Source organism: Rattus norvegicus, chromosome 5 (genome assembly GCF_021556685.1).
Source record: "Rattus norvegicus strain SHRSP/BbbUtx chromosome 5, alternate assembly SHRSP_T2T, whole genome shotgun sequence".
NCBI lineage: Eukaryota > Metazoa > Chordata > Mammalia > Rodentia > Muridae > Rattus > Rattus norvegicus.
Genome location: NC_141538.1, coordinates 126539480 through 126556862, shown reverse-complemented (window position 1 = coordinate 126556862; position 17383 = coordinate 126539480). Strand labels below are relative to the sequence as shown.

The 17383-nt window shown below is 44.2% G+C and overlaps 1 long non-coding RNA gene and 1 pseudogene across 2 annotated transcripts; one reads left to right on the top strand and one right to left on the bottom strand.

The window, feature by feature from the left end:
* Positions 1-1129: 1129 nt before the first annotated feature.
* On the bottom strand, positions 1130-5374 carry LOC120102941 (uncharacterized). 2 transcript variants are annotated; one of them, XR_015621016.1, is made up of 4 exons: positions 5188-5374; positions 4888-4981; positions 4311-4405; positions 1130-1995 (listed from the first exon to the last, which is right to left on the bottom strand). It is a non-coding gene; the product is annotated as an uncharacterized LOC120102941 (long non-coding RNA). The 2 variants fall into 2 exon arrangements; XR_015621017.1 differs by lacking the exon at positions 1130-1995 and adding an exon at positions 3911-4198.
* Positions 5375-10975: 5601 nt separating this feature from the next.
* Actb-ps9 (actin, beta, pseudogene 9) lies at positions 10976-11493 on the top strand (annotated as a pseudogene).
* The last annotated feature ends 5890 nt before the right edge of the window (positions 11494-17383 follow it).

Genomic DNA, 17383 nt, shown 5'->3' with positions numbered 1-17383 from the left:
ACTGAGCCTTGAGCTTGCTGTTTTAGTTAGGCCCAATCTCCTATGTCACTCTTCTAAGCCCTTAACACTGCGGTTATGGCTTGATACTGGGGATTTGAACTCTGGTCCTCTTACAGTCACTGCGAGTGTTCTTACTTAAGGAACAATCTCTTAAACCCTTTTCTGTGTTTCTGTTTGTGTGTTTTCAGGCTTGGCAACTAAACTAGGAGCTCACACATGCCAGGCAAGATCTCCACACTGACCTATAGTCTCAGTCCTTCTTATGCTTTTTAATACACTAATGTCCCAGGCATCTTGGGCCCAGGATTTCCACCTTTGGGTATGAACTATGTATCTATCAGCTAGTAGTCAGCTTTTAACATCCCTACTAAAACTGTGGCCCCAGCCAAACAGTAAGCTGTGGGTTTTAAATAGCATCACTAAAAGGTGCCCCAGCTCTAATGGTGTGTGTGTGTGTGTGTGTGTGTGTGTGTGTGTGTGTGTGTGTGTGTGAGACAAACTTTGTCTGTTTGCTATGGAGTTGCCCTAAGGGCTCTAAAGTGAAGAGGGAAAGGCAGAAAGCTGTGCATCGGGGCTGCGAGAGGGGCATGGAGCCTGGAAAGGAGACAGGCAAGGGAGATAAGGAAGGGGGAAGGGGAGGAGATGGGAGAAGAGAAAAGAGGGGGGAGAAAGGAGGAGGTGGGAGGGAAAGAGGGCTGCTGGACAGGTAGATGTGGAAGGGAAAGAGTAGAAAGAAGGCAGACAGGAGGCATTCAGCTCTTTGCTTCTCTGGCTGATACATAATGGCGGCTTTACTTATTCACCGGGCAGTCTGCTATTTGTGGATTTGAACCTGTCCGGTCAGTATGCTTTATTGTCTGTAATAATCTATGCAGAGACAGTGCTTTGAGGAAAGGGTCTCCTATGGCTGGGACCTTAGTTCACTCTGCCAACAGCACTTTGAGACGCCCATAAGGGCGTTATGGTGCCTGGAGACCAAGAGGACTTGCATCTGGTGCTGAGTGAGGAATGGAAAGAAAGTGGGGTATCTGGAGATGTGGACCCCCTGTTGGTGAGCAAGTAATGTGTGCCCTAGAAAGAGCCTGGAGTTTTAGCTCTGCAGTTGCTTTGAAGGAAAGAAGCAGATCGCTGCATGCAATTGATTATTTGGGGGGACATAATAGCTAACAGTTCTGGAAACACTCTGGCTATGCGCCACAGCTCATCAACTAGCACAGCTCCAAGGAATGAAGGAGAAAGTCCAGATGTACCAGAGTGCTGCTGAGGTACCGGTGCTGTGTTTCCTCTCCTAGGGACCCGGGACAGTCCCCACCTGTAACGAGCCCCTTGCACCAATGTGATCAAGCTTCCTGAATAGCATTCAGGTTTGCTCAGACCCAGCAGGAGTCCTAATTGCTGGTGCTGAGAAGTTACAGAAAGTTCACTCACGGGCTGGGGCAGACCAGAGGCTTGACCTGTCTTCTTTGCTGTGGCTTTGGGATGCCATATGACTGCCAGGACCCTAGATGAGGCCCGGAGGTCACAGTGTGGGCACCTCTGTCTGTGCTCCTGTAGGCCTTGAGGGTCTCAGCCTTGGTGTCATCAGAAGACTCCCAGATCCCTCCAGCTGCATGGCTCTATGTGGCTGTCATGTTGCCTGTGTTCTTTTAAAACTAGTCACTGCCACTGTCCTGACTGTCGGGGCAGAGCTTCATAGGCCGCACAGAGCCAAATTCTTTCTTGTCTTGCACAAGCCGACCACCAGCTGTCCATGGCCTGCAAGTCTTTTATTTGAGGAGACAGGTGGAAACAGACCTCCGGAGGTCCAGGCGTTGGCCAGGTTCACACTTCTGTTAGAGTTTGGCAAAGCTCCAGAGACGATCCACTCATGACAATGTTCATGATGTAGGATACCTTTTCCCTTCACAGGGCTATCAGAGGGTTCAAAGAATGCAGAAGCATTTAACGAAAGCTGAAAGCAGTGCACATTTGATGACTGTTAGTGCTGCATGGCTCCTAGAACATAAAGAATAGGTGCTGGGAGCCAAGGAAGGATTTCTTGCTCTATTCCTTCTTATCCCTTGTCTCCCGACTTTCTTCCTCCTTTTTTCTCTCCCTCCCTCCCTTCCTCCCTTCCTCTCCCTTGCTTCCTTCTGGAGCACCTGCGGATTTGGCTGTACCTTCAGCCTAGAAAAACATGGAGGGATAAGACAGAGATCATGATATGGAAATAACGTTCTCTTAAATGACCAAAGCAGGCAGATAATATGCCTTCTTTTAAAGAAAGAATAAGGAGGAGATGCTGCAGCATGCTGTGGGGGGAGGGGTGGCTCAACAACTCGGCCTTCAGCTGGGACCACCTACTTCCCATCTGACAGGTTGGATCCTCAGTGCCCCTTGCTTCTCTGTTCTCTCTTCCATCACTTGGTATAGTCCTGTCCATTTTTATGGATAGTCATGAGGACTAAATCAAACCTGCCTTATGGTTTCCTAGAAACGAACCGTCTCTGGAGTGAGAGCTTGCTGACCACCCCCCTCTCCCAACCTCAAAGTACATGCTGTAGTGTCCCAATGGGGAAGATGAGCCCTTGTAAGGAGCACAGTCTTCTCTCTGAGCCAAGAACTCATACACGATAGGAGAAACACTTTTAAGGTCTTGGTGTCGGTTCTAGACCTTTCTCGAGCCCAACAGTACTGCTTGGGTTGCACTGGTTCCCTGCTAGTTCCCTGCTCCAGATGTAATCATAAACTGGAGACATGGACCAGCAGTCAGCTGCTTCCTCCCTCTGGGCCTGCCATTGGCTATAGAAGGGGTTGAACTGGATATACATGGTTCCTGCCTTCTAGCATGGACACACTCTGATTTTACTTTAGGGACAGAGTTCTATATGAATGCTTTGTGTCTGTAACTAAGGTGCTCTATTTATATTGCCCTCTATGCAGCCAAGGCTCTGAGACAAAACTTGACTCACTTGCACATTTAAGCCCCTTGCAGGGGTCATGATAGACATGGTATCCTCTAGTTATAGCAACACAGGGCTGGCTTGAGGATTTGGGGGTATCGGCTGGAGAAGTCAGATTTAGCTCAGATGTGTTAGGTGGTTAATGTAGAATAGGTTGTATTCTATTTTGCAGCCACAGGATGGATGGATAGGCATGGCCAAATCTGGTGTGTGTGTGTGTGTGTGTGTGTGTGTGTGTGTGTGTGCGCGCGCGCGCATGTGTGTGTGTATATATGTGTGTGTGTGTGCATGTACATGTATATGTATATATGGGGGGAATGTATGCACATGTATATATGTAGATTCATGTCTTCATTCTGGAATCAAGGTGAATATTGAAGAGTTTATTTGAGTCTTTGCCATGTACACAATTTCTCACCATTCTCCATTATACCCTTCAGAGCTGAGAATTTTCTTTCCTTTTTGCCATTTTTTTTATCATACATTCACTAGTTACGCATCTGTGGATCCCAAACTTCATATAAGTATTTGGCAATTGTGCAAATAGATACAGTTAAAGAAACTAGTGTTTAGGGAGGGTCAGTGGCTAAGGTAGTACAGCGAGGGGATGGTTTTCTGTGATCTGAACTTAAGCCTTTGTGTAACTGCCCATGTGAAGCGGATTTTTACTTGAGAGCCAGCTAATAAACACAGGCTCTTGGAGTCAGTCATTTGATCTACAGGGTCTGCTTACCAAATTCATGGGAGAGTTATTCACCAAGTTCCTAGTATATAGTTTCCCAAATTTTGAGGGAAAGCCTTGTGCTTAGTTTTTCTTTGCCGATATCCAGTGAGTCTGAAGTTTTTAGGAGACAGGTGGCCTAAAACCACATACTGTGTGGCAAAACACTCTTAGGTACTGGAGGTTGAATTCCCCGAGTTAACCTTCCTCCCTCCAGAGAGCCGTGCAAATCCTCAGAAAAACAGAACATGGAATAACAAGTTTATTAATGGCTGTGCAAGCCCAGAAAACCACACTGCAAAGCAGGGGTTGTTGTATCCTGGATCTAGATTTGAGACTGGGAAATCAGCTTTGCCACTAATGATCCAGCATCCAGGACGATCCAAAGGCTGCCTAATCAGGTGGGCAATTGCTTCTCTTCCTCAGTTTGGGGTGGAGCTACCAAGGACAAGCATGTAAGCATGCAGTCGTAGACATGCATTCATTGGTCAAGGCTGAGGTAGGGGCGAGCAATGGGAGAGATGTGTTCTTCCTCCTTGGTTGAGCATCAATCAACAGTAAGGCAGGTTCAATATTAGCAGAAGACACAAATTCCTAATTGCCCAGAGGCAACAGCATCCATTCCATCAACATATATGAGAGCTTACCTCGCCAAGGTGACAGGCTGTTGAACAGTGTGGACCCGCTGTCCTTTGTCACTCTCAGACGAAGCTGACATTCTAGTTGAGGAGACAGTCAAAAACTACCAATGAAAGAGATAAACAGAGAAAACAGTGGAGAGATTTCAGTTAGAGGGCTACGGAATAGAATAATGATGGGAGGAAGTCGGTCCATACAGGATGGTCAAGGAGAATCTCCTCCTACACAGACAAAACTTAAATTGTAATATAGTGTTAAAATATTATGAGAGCAGAGGGAGGAAATGACGACATCTCTGACTGGAAAATTTAAGTCAGTTGAAGTGACTTTACTCAGTCATCTAGTGGGTCATCAGCAAGCCCAGACTAGAATCTGGAGCCAGAGAAATGCTTCTTCTGTATAAGGCGTTTATCTTGCTAGGGTCTTGGATCACTTCTTTTGGATCAAGTGGCCTAGTGGTGGTGGGGATAGCTATCTTCAGAGAGACAACCTTTACATTTGGAAAGAGGCAGCAGAGGTCATGAAAAGAAAATGCTTGTCATGAGAAAAAGCCTCTTTAAAAAGAAAATGAAAATTTTAACTTACACTGGTGAGTTTAAGTTTCAAGCACTTTCCCCTCTTCTGTGAGTTTGGTTCCTCCACAGACTTGTGAGCGAACAGATGGGCAATGATTCAGAGACTGGAAAGCAACAGACACATGTTAGAAATTATCAGATACCTGATGTATGTCTCTCTCTTTCTCTCTCTCTCTCTCTCTCTCTCTCTCTCTCTCTCTCTCTCTCTCTCAAACACACGCAGAGAGAGGAGAGAGAGAGAGAGAGAGAGAGAGAGAGAGAGAGAGAGAGAGAGAGAGAGAGAGAGAAATGGCTATCTTTACTCTTTTACCTTTAGAGAATCTCTTTCCCCACCCCCCTTTCTCTGAAAATTGGAAACAAGTGTCTTGGTTTTGAGGTGGCGAGAGCTCCTACAATATGCTCTTTTCTCGTCTGCCTTTTATCTCTTCCAGGGACACTCAGATGCCAGAAATGTGTCACTTCAAGCAGTCCTGCACATTTCATGAAACATCTTATTTGGATAAAACTTAAATTATTACCACACCAGATTCTGCACACTCCCCACACCCAGATCTTTTCCAAGAATAGCCGTAACCAAGCTTGACAAACTACTGATTTCACCAAAGCAATTTCAATGCCTGTTAGACATCAGAGCCAACTGAATGAGGCGGGCCAAAAACACTGCAGTGCTTTAGAGAGATATCCCTGAGATCTGAGACACAATGAGACTTTCCTCCAGGCAGTCTTGCCACATCAGCCAACAGATCAATAAAGGGCACCTGGGCAGAGGAAGCACATAGGATTCCTCCTCATTCTTTGCTGATGTCTCCAGCCAAGGTCAGTGACAAGGCAGAAGTCTGGACATTGAAGTCTTATGACAACCATAGACTGTAGGGCTAGACACAATCAAGTCAATGACCAGTGATGGTATGTGGGGTTGGAGGAGGGAGGAATACAAAGTGAAATATAGAGGCACTTACCAACAGAGGAGAGACAGAACAATGCTACTCACTGGAGGAGGAGGAAAGGGACCTTACCTTAGGACCGTGGAAAAAGTGGCATGTGAGTTGATCCTGTAAAGATAGTGAAGACCATGTAATAGACCTGTGAATGGATACAGAAGCATTTTTCATTATCAAGAAAATGGTGGTTGGTACCATCCAGGTTCAGGGAGAGTGAGAATGAAGGAATAAAGAAGAGTCTTTGGGAGATGGAAATACCCAGGTGCCTGGTACCCACAGGACAAGACAAAGGCAGCCATGATGGTAATACAGAGAGGGCAAGCCAGTGTGGTGAGAGCCTGGGTTCAAAATGGGTCCCCTGCTCCCCGATTTAGGGTGTAATCTTGAACATTTCTATTCACTCTTCTGAGTTTTCATGTTTGTCCTTAGCCATGAGGGGAAGAATGCTTGCCATCCAGCGTGGCAATCGGATTGCTGATATGTAAAAGTTGTTAGAAGGATGCTTGGCTCAAAGTAACTGCTCAGAACATTTGGAAGCCCTGTTTGGCTCTCATGGCAAGATGCTAGAAGCTATTAGGATGCGAAGCCAAACAGGGCTGATCTTAGCTGGCCTTGTTATCAACAATTTGGACCGTATGCCTTAATGTTTTCACTGTCTTCTTGGATACTGATGCTAGTCTCTTTAAGCTTCTATTTTCTTGTCTGGATTTGAAGATTGCTCATTAGAAATAGACTTTATCCTCAGTCCTTCCCACATTCCAACCTTGACACACAAAGAGAAGAGTTGACATTCTATTTCCTTCCTAATGCCAACTGGAACACTCACAGACTCTGTTTCTAGTCCCTTATAGACCTCTCTGTAACAGAAAAGGAATAGCTAATGTGCTAGCCAGCTGAGGATAGCAATCCCATCTTCTGTTCTGGGTTATGGCTTCTCCATTTTTAGCAGGGAAGCTGTTACTTTGGCTGGGATATCCTACGGGCAATCATGTCATAATACTTTCTCATGAAACCAAGAGCCATGTTCCCTGAAGAATTAGCCACCAATCTGTTATGTTGCATAAATATTGGTCATAAGTTTTCCCTTATTGTGACATGGACTCAGTCCCTCTTCCCCTCTCATCTAGATTGGTTTTGTGACTTTGTTTTATGAAACATAAGAAGTAGACATGATTTAATGAGTCCTGAGCCCAGACCTTGAGAGATTTTGCCTTCTTTCTTGAAATCCTCAGTGTGGACAGCCTCAGGTTAACCTTTTGAATAAGAGAGGCCCCATGGAGAGAAGTTTCATACATTTACTGGCTTGGCCAAGGGCAACATAGACAAACCCCTAAATGACCTAAGAGTTGGTACTCAGCCTGCTTCAGTAGATGTCTGCTGACCTGTTAATGATAAGTCATTGTTTTAAAGCCCTTGCGTTGTGGAGCAATTTGGCAAACAAGAAAACTACATCACATTACATACATGTGATGACCACACAATTTTTAAAAGAATTTTTGATAGTGGGGTATGATGGCAGAGGGAGGAGGATCTCTGTGAATTTGAGGTCTTCCAGGTATATACAGTGAGATTCTCTTTAAACAAACAAACAAACAAAAGAATACCCTGGCCTACAAGAAGCATAGCATCATGAGGTTGCCACTGGCACTAAGAAGGTTTCCAGGAGCTGTGTACAGAGTCACCTGCCTGTAATACCAGCATTTGGGATTTAGAAATATCAAAGTCATCCTTAGCTACTGACTACAAATGAGTTCTGGCTTAATTTACTTTCTCTCACCAACCCCTATAAAAGAGGGCTAACAGGAATGGCCACCCAACCTGTGGGTAGCTCTGTTCTAGGAGGTTTATTCAAGTAAATGTAACACGCTCTGATTTGTGCAACACAGGTGGTCTGCAAGGTTGAGCAAGACAAAATACGTGAAGTCTTGGTGTAAAGTTCGTGCAAACTAAACATTTATTTTCATAGCAACTTCTTGTATTGAAATATTTTCTTTGCTTTATTTTGTGATTATCAATACTTAATTATCAAATAAGCTTCCATTTTCCCCTTAGAGAAGTGTTCTAGAAGTGGTGACGGTGATGGTGGTGGGCCAGGCAGTCCTTGGGGCTCTCTCTATGGTGGCTCTCTGTGATTCATAGACTGACACAAATCTACTTGCAGTGAAGAAGCCAAAACATATGGCTCCTTTGGTGAGTGGAGGACATGGCCCCAGAAGTTCAGCACGGCAGGCCATCTGTCAGGCAACCATGTCAACAGTCAGAGAAGCAGTCTATAAAGCTGCCACCCCCATTCTCCACCCCTTTCTCTGCCCCAGTTAAACAGGAGGCAGTGGCAAGGCCCCTGTGCCTGGATACTGCTTTGTAGGAAGGAGATTGCTATGCTCTGAACAGGAACTAAAGAGTTAATGAACCACCGAGGCTACAAAGAAGCCTTTGGTTTAAGATCAAAAGCAAGCAGCATAGGAACTGAGAAACCCGCCTTCCCCTGCCCACTTTCACATGGCGCTCTGAACCAGTATGGCTGACTCCAGCCTCCAGAACTGGGTCTTAGCAGAGCCTCAGTTGTTACACTGGAAACTGGAGCTGCAATCCAGGAGTGGGTTTACTATTTACCGGGTGTGACCACGGGACTGCTAGCAAAGCCTTGCCCTAGACACAGGTGTGAATGCTCTTGGACTTGGACCTGGTAGCCATTCTCTAGCATAGCCACGGATAGACCTAACTATTCTAGCTTGGGTCCCTGTCGGCAAAGTAGGAATGATCATATCTACTGTTCTGTGTTGCTAGGAGAACCAATTAAGTAGGGGAATCGATTGGAAAGAACAGCTGTTTCCATGGGATCCAGCTTTGTCTGGAATGGCCTTCTGGCTTGATTTACTATATGCATGCATAAAGACCAGCTGTGTTGATTTTAAGCAGCCATCTTTAATGTCCGGAATCTGTCCTGGGTTTGCTTCATGGGCCTGGGTGGGTAGATCCAAGGAAGACTGAGGATGGAGAGTGTGGGATTTGGATCACCAGGCATACATGCTTTTAGACATCCATGCTGATGGCATCTGCTTCTGCAGTCACTCTCTGTGTGCGATCTCAGTGGTATTTAGTACTATTTAGTATTAGTATTGTGTTATCAGTGAAAGAATGAATAGGGAACGTTGTCTCACCCCGTTGCTGGTGGATGTGGGATGTACTATCTGGATGCAGTGATTTATGTGGGCGTGTCCACCTGCACTTAGTAGGCAAGCACCTCCATGCTGCTGAGTCTATGCTGGGTGCTGAACCCATTCTTGCATTTGGACTGCCCACCTCCCCAAGAAGACAAATCCATGGTCAATAGTATACTGTTAAGGGTTTGATCACCACTATCTATGCTAGTAACAACTACTCTTAATGTAGTGGTTACTGACCATGTAACTGTAGCTGTTCAGGAAAGGGCAACGTTGGTACAGGTGAAGAAACATAGGGAAAGGTTCTTGGTTGATCTGGCAGGCCGTATTACCCATAAGCCACTAGTTCGTGTGTTTCGCATTTCTTCCCTGACCTGTCTCTTAATGACTCTATTTCAAGGTGGGAGTTTTCAGTGTTCCTTGACCCGACTCTGAGCCCCCATCTCTCTTTACAATTCCTCCCTGCACTTTGGTGTAATCCACACAGAAGTGTTTGCCGTTGTCCAGACGCACTGCTCTTTCACACCTGTTTCCCTTCTCCAAGTCTGACACACTTTGCTGCCGCCACAACCCCCGTCTCCTGACTTTCCTTCCACACCAAACTGTTTGCTGTTCACCCAATGCTTCCCTTTGTACTTCCCGAACAAGCGATTTCCTCTGCTGGGAGCCCGCCTTTTGTCTGCCTGCAGGGGCACCTTCCGATCTTTTATAAACCAACTTCAAATGTCTCCTCTGAGGAGCTTTCTCCCAGATCTCCACCAACAACCGTGAATTCCTCCTATGCTCTCCTTCCCTTCTGAGTGCTTCTCAGTCAATTATGGACGATATGGGTGATAAAGCAGACAAAAAGAAATGCCAGACTTTGCTCCCTCGGGAAGCTCAGATTTTAAAAATGAATTCTTCCTCTGTTGAGGCTCCTTTGGAGGGGGTGTCAGCCAGTGCTTGGAAACTGGAATGAATTTATCTCCATATTGATCTTGCTTGTCCCTGGTTTACTGTCTAGCTCGTTCTTGGAATCGGATTTCATTTCCAGGTGAAGTCAGGAAAGAAAATATTTTGCAGCTATCTGCTTGACTTTGCGATGTTTTATGCAGTTTATGAGTTGAAAGGCTCGCAGACCAAGGCATCAAGCACACATGAGACCAATCTACAGAAGTTTGGGAGCAGAGCCAAAGGTGGCCCATGATCGAGTCCTTGGACTCTGAATTTAGGTCAGAAAATTGGCTTTGGATTTTATTATTCTGCCTACTCCTAAGACACAAACAAGGTTTGGATTTCTGTTATGTTTCACTTAATTTTATAAGCAAGAATGTCCAAATTTGGAGAACACTACTCATTGTTTTTCTATTACCCTTGCAATCTCAAATTCAAGGGTAATAGAAATCTAAGTCCCTGGGAAGAGCCCTGGGTTCTAATTACTAAAGAGCACAGCAGGTATCTGTTCCCTTGACTTGTCCCCCTAAACTGTTCCATAAAAAGATTACAAAGTTTCTTCAAGATCTTTTACAACTTAAACATTTTGATTCCTGTCTTTACTATGTGTGTTTTCTTGCAGCAGAATCTAGCACACAGTCCTTTTTTCCCCCTGCCAAGTCTCAAGCACAGTTTTGTGCTGTCCTTCTTGCTCCTTGTCACACATCATCTACCAGTTAGCAACATCTAGGCTTACGGACTCCAGCAAAGTCCACCTGATGTGATAACCGCCATTTAGTGTTTTCTGTAATTCCTCTCAAGGAATGTTTTCTGCATCCTGTGTGTGTATTTGTTTTCATCACTCTAATGAATACCTGTAAAAAGAACTCCCAGTTTGGAAGTTGAAGGGCACAGAGCTGACACTGTCATTTCTTTGATGATGACATCATGACTAATGGCAACAGTTGGGAGTATTTGAAGAAGACAGTTTCACTTCTATACATGAGACTGAAGAAACAAAAGAAACATGGAAATCAGCTCGGGCTTGGTAGCAATATGATTCTGTAGAACTCCTGTTGCTCTAGACTTTGAGCAAGACATGGCCACTGCTGCATCCTCTTCCTCCCTGGAGAAGATCTATGAGCTGCCTGATAGCCAGGTCATGACTATTGGCAATGAGTGGTTTTGATACCCCAAGGTTCTTTTCCAGCTTTCCTTCCTGGGTATGGAATCCTGTGGCATCCATGAAACTACATTCAATTCCATCATGAAGTGTGACATTGACATCTGTAAAGACCTCTATGCCAACACAGTGCTGTCTGGTGGCACCACCACGTACGTACCCAGGCATTGCTGACACGATGCAGAAAGAGATTATTGCCCTGGCTCCCAGCACCGTGAAGATCAAGATCATTGCTCCTCCTGAGCGCAGGTACTCTGTGTGGATCAGTGGCTCCATCCTGGCCTCACTGTCCACCATTCAGCAGTGGATCAGCAAGCAGGAGTACGATGAGTCCGGCCCCTCCATCATGCACCGCAAATGCTTCTAGGCGGACTGTCACTGAGCTGCGTTTACACCCTTTCTTTGACAAAACCTAACTTGCGCAGAAAGAAAATATGAGACAACATTGGCATGGTGTTGTCTGTCCTTTTATTCATTTTAAAAAAAAAATAAAAAGTTTTCTTGTTTGTTTTGGCGCTTTTGACTCAGGATTTAAAATTTGGAACGGTGAAGGCGACAGCAGCTGGTTGGAGCAAACATCCCCCAAAGTTCTACAATGTGGCTGAGGACTGTATATTGCTTTTTGTTTTTTTTTTTTAATAGTCACTCCAAGTATCCATGTCATAGATGGTTACAGGAAGTCCCTCACCCTTCCAAAAACCACCCTGACTCCAAAGGGGAGGATGGTCACATCCATGCCCGAGTCCACATCGGGGAAGGTGACAGCATTGCTTCTGTGTAAATTATGTACTGCTAATTTTTTTAAAAAATCTTCTGCCTTAATGCTTCATTTTTGTTTTTAATTTCTGAACGCTCAGCTATCGTGGCCCCTTTTTTTGTCTCCCCCAACTTGATGTGTGAAGGCTTTGGTCTCCCTGAGAGTGGGTGGAGGTATTGAGGCAGCCAGGGCTGGCCTGTATGCTGACTTGAGACCATTTTAATAAAAGTGCACACCTTACAAACAGACAAACACACAAACAAAAGATTCCTTCCAAGAGAAGCAGCTCCATTGGTCAAGAGCCTGCCATCAGGTCTTTTTGTTACTGACCATCATTCATATGTGTATGTGAGTGAAAGCACCTGTAGAAGCCAGAGCTGTCAGGTCCCCTGGAGCTGGAGCTGTAGACATTGTGAACTGCCAGAGGTGAGTGCTGGGAACCAAACTTTGATTCTTGGTAAAGCTGTATATGCTCTTAATCATGGAGCCATCTCTCCAGCTTCCACATCCTACTCCACAAATATTCCCAATATCGTCACTCTGAGGACCAAGTCCCCAACACCTGAACCTATCAAAGAATGTACAACAGCCAAGCCATAGCACACAGCTTTCTTTAATCCAGGGTCTCAAAAACCATTTGCTATTGCCCTGATGTCTGTTGATCATGTACGCTCAGACTTTACATTTTGGTTCACACCATATCCTGCTGACGTCAGCATTTGGCAAATTCTGTGTATGTCACCCCTAGTTACAAAGCCACAGGGAGTTTCTTGTTTGGTGTTCTTACATCCTGTCCCTATTATATTTCCTGCTTATCTTCTCCTACCGTGACTCCTTTTTTCAAAATATGTGGACTTTGCTCATTTTTCTATAATCAACCTTAGAGCTGATTATTTTTTAGTTATGTGTTTGTGGGTGGGGCTGGTTGGTGTGCAAGTATGAAGTGCAGGACTCTGTAACATCTAGAAGAGAGTGTCAATGACCTTGAGATGGGTTACATGTACTTACGAACTGCCTCACATAGATGCTGAGAACAAGGCTTGGGCCCTCAAGGGCAGTTCATATTTGTAACCGTTGAGCTATTTTCTTAGGCCATCGGTCTTGTTCTTTTTGACATATTTGGTAACTGTAATCCAATTAAACCTAAGCCTGGAGATGTTTGCTTGTTCCTTTCTCTAGTCAGAGAGCAGCAGCCTTAATGAAGCCAAATTTATCCAAGTCCCTCAGCTAACTGCAGATGGAGCTAATGTCAACCCTTGGTCTGTCCCTGGAATCTCTTGTTGCTAGATCTAGGTTGTACCTTCCTTCTTGGCCTTTTTTTCTGAGGCTCTGGATGGCTGATATAGAAAGAGCCTTGAGGAATGTGGAGAAAACTCAGCTCTGTAAGTTGTAACTATTGCTACTATGTTTACTACTTATGGCTATTATTATTGTATACAGCCATGATTTATCTTCAATTTCTTTTTAAAACTATTATTTAGTGTGTGTGTGTGTGTGTGTGTGTGTGTGTGTGTGCGCGCACGCGCGTGTGTACATGATGTGTGTGTGTGGACACAGTGTGTCATGGTATGCACATAGAGATCAGGGGACAACTTTGTGGAGTTTGTTCATTTCACCTTCACATAGGTTCTGGGGATAGAACTTAGGTTGTCGTGCTTATGTAGCAAGCATTTTATATGCTGAGCTATATCTCTGGCTCCATCTTCAGTTTCAAGATAAGAAATGTGCTCTTTTGTAGACACCGAGAATCTATTATCTTTTTACCTTCTCAGTACTGCCCTGAGAATATCATTACCTCAGGATGAGATAGCCCCTTCTGTAGGCCTCAAATTTCTCAGCAAAAGGACTGCTCCTTGTGGGAAAACTCTGCTAATTAAGGTAGAAGTCCACCCATGACCAGATAACCTCTTATCTCAGCACAAAAATGGAAGACTCTCTTCATTAGCAGAGTTTCTTTCTACTTCTCTGACCTTGTCTGGGGAGTTCTAAGCCCCCACACTCACCTCTGCCTGAGGAATGTCACATAGCCTCAATTAGTTTATAGGATCAATTTCCTTTCTCCTGACAAAACTTGTTCAGCCAGCACCTGAGATTCTTGAAATGCTTCCCCAGGCTAATGAGGTACGCCAGGTACCCTAAGTCCCCAGCCAATGACCTTGTCCATTCTAGATGTCCCTGCCCTTAGGCCCACAAAATTTTATAAGTCTTCATTAAGTAAAGTTGATCTGCCTACTGTCAAGTGGTCCCTGATGTGGTCATTCTTCCTATGTACTCTCAGGCTTCCGAATTCCCCCACCTGACTTCTCTACTCCTCATGCTCTTGTGGACTGTATCAGCTGGTGGTATATGAGTGCAGGGAGACCCAAAGTTCCTTACAGCAGAAGGACAAAACACTGAACAGGTACCCAGAGAGCATTTACTTAGAGAGAGATGATATCACGGCCCTGACCCACGTAAAGAACTAGAGAAGAAAGACAGTTTAGTCTCATGGACTGTAAAATTTACTTGAGAAATATAAATTAGTGTTAAGACATATTGAAATGACAAAAAATTTTACAGAAAGGTCTTCTTTGGATAGAAGTCCAGGGACACCTGATTATTTTCTTTTGTTTTCAAGGGTCTTAGAAAAAAAATGTTTGAGAACTGTCCAGCCCCATACTCTGAGAAGCTACTAAAGAAGGTGTTGCAGTAGGCCCTGGAGAGTGAGCAAGAGTCCTCTGTGTCACAGGAGCCAGTCATAACTTTCTGAGAATAGTGATAAAGTTGGAAAATCCTTTGCTTGTTTGTTTGTTTGTTTTTGTTTGCTTGTTTGTTTGTTCTTAGTCCATAGCATCAGATTGTAGTGGTTGAAAAGATGAGGCAGACAAAGAAATGCAGACTTCTGAAGTCATCCAGAACGGTGGCAAAGATGTCAACTGATCCCAGGAATGTCCTCACAAGAACACAGAGCTAGGATAGAGACAGGAAGCAAAGCACAAGGAGTGGAGGATCATTGATATTAGGCCGCATCTTTATAGAATTTGCTTATGCTCTTAGGGCCTACTTGAGCCTCATTTCCTATAATCTTCCATACTGTGAAAGCCCAACATTATGGCTTGTTAGAGTAGACATCTAGTTTGTGCTGGTCCCCCAGGTCTCATGGTAATGTGGACATGGTTACGAATCAGTAACAAGCCTGAGAGAGAGATGGAGAGAAAGGGAAAAGTGAGTGAATGACTTGAAAAGAGTAGGCATACTACCTCAAGGCAGAAATAGAGGCAAGCTCATGAGCACTGGTCCAAGACAGATGCAGCCAACAGGAATGATAGAATTATTGAGTTACAATCTTGGGTTGGATAATAAAACATATCAAAGTGTGCTGTGTGAAGAGGCTATTACAGATAGTATTTAAGTTATTCAGAGAATAGCTATAGACAGGGTTTGGTAGTTAGAGGAACCTGTTAGTGGGCATGCCACTTGGCCTGTGACAAGTCTTGAAGGAATGAGAAAAGGATGTAGATTAGCCAATGAGGGAAAAGGCATTAAGCCTAAAGTTCTGCAAACAAAGCAACTTGGCTCCTGAATTTGATTCACCATGGAGGAATTCACCCAAGGCCATCGGCCAACTGGAAGAGCTCAAAGGTCAAGGGCTGCACATTTTCTTCATAGAATTTTTCATTTATTTGAGCTTAAATGAGGCTGAATTCTTATGGGAAATGAGCACATGTTAAGCATCTCCAAAACCAGGAGGCTTCATAGCCAGGAAACTACGTTGGTCCGATAGTAATACAAATGACTAATACAATCCTCTTAGGTCTCCTGTGGTCAGAATCCCAGGAATCTGAGCTAGCAACAACGCAAATAGATGAAGGCAATTATGCAAGAGGTACCTCGGTGACTATCCTAGGGAAATGATGAGAGGCGTTCCCACTGCAGCAGCCTTATCCACCTATGAGATGGATGTAAATTATCCTGTACGTGGTTCATCAGGGTTACATCATAATGACAGCTCTTTAACCACCAACCCCTCTTGCTGGTTCTCCAAACAACTTTACCTTTTCAGTTGCCTTTGCAGGGTCCAGACTCAGGACAAGTTCTTTTGTAAGGATCCTATTGACCCTTTTAGTTCCAGACAGAGGTTTCTACTACTAGGATGCTCCATCTTCCCTTGTTCTCCACAGCATCTGGGAATGCTTAATTGTCATAGTTAGAACCTTACAAAGAAATATGAATGGATTCATTCCTCCCCCCTTTATCCTACTGGATTTTCAATAGAAATTTGAATATAGTTGAGTTTGCAGATAAGAATTCCTAGGCTTCTACCACTGGGCCTTTTTTGTCAATGGACAATCAGCCTACTGTGGTAGGAAAATTTTGGTGGCAGGAGCTTGAGACAATTGGTTATGCAGCACCCTCAGAAGAGTGCTGAGGGTCAGATAGCTTTCTCATTTTTATCCAGTCTAGGACTATAACCCATGGAATGGTGCAGACTACAGGAATAGTCTTCCCATTCAATTGACTTAGTCCAGATAATAATGGCTTCCAAGCATGCCCAGATGTGTGGATCCTAGGTGATTGTAGATCTTTCCAAGCTGACAATCAATATTAACTATCACACTACAGAACCCAAACTTGCCGGATATCTTAGAAAATTATCCCCTTGGTTTGCTTTTCTTTCCAATCTCCTTTACAGGTGCAATATTAGAAAGAATGTAAATCACAGAGTTAAACACACGTGGATTCATATCCAAGGTCAACCAGTTGGTTTCTCAGTTCACTTAACTTCTTTGAGATGACTTCTTCATCTACAAAATCCAATGACGATATTGGTTCTAGTGGGTTATTGTAGGGACTCAAGGACCCAGAGTACATAAAACCAGTTCAGCTGGATGTTTTAACATCTATTATGTACAATTTTGACACTAGTACACAAGGAGGATTCCCTGCAAATTATTTTGAAAGTCAGGGAAACTAGAGGCATAGGTCTTGAGCAAATTACTTTCTTTCTAGTTAGATGATGACAAAAGAGAGAAGCAGATGGCTTGGTCATGCTGGCCTGCTCTGGACCTCTAAAGTGCCTAGCTAGGCTTAGTTCCGACCATCTTGGAGTCAATCCAAATAAAACGAAGCAAAGCAAAAACAAAACAAAACAAAAACCAAACATCCAAAAGCATTTTTCTAGAAAGGTGGATTCTTGGGGGCCATGAGAACTGGGTCCCCAGCTGTGTTTGCCAAAGAAGACCTGTTTGTTTTGGACAATCTTGTGTGTGATCTACTGTCCAACAAGGTTCTACATTGATGTTGTTAGGAGTTCTTCCAGAGGGACCAACTCTGGATGCTGGTGACAGCCATGAACTTGGCACTCATCTGATACGTGCTTGCTCACTGAATCTTTAGCAAACCCCAGTAACAAAATGCCCCTTATCTAACATGAGGGAAAATTGGAGTCAGAGGATCTCTGCTATTTAATTCTTCAATGTAGTTGTGTTCTAAAAAGTGGAATTCTTCCTATGATATCACACAATGGAAAGATCCATTTTTTTCTAAATAAATACACTGATAATCACAAT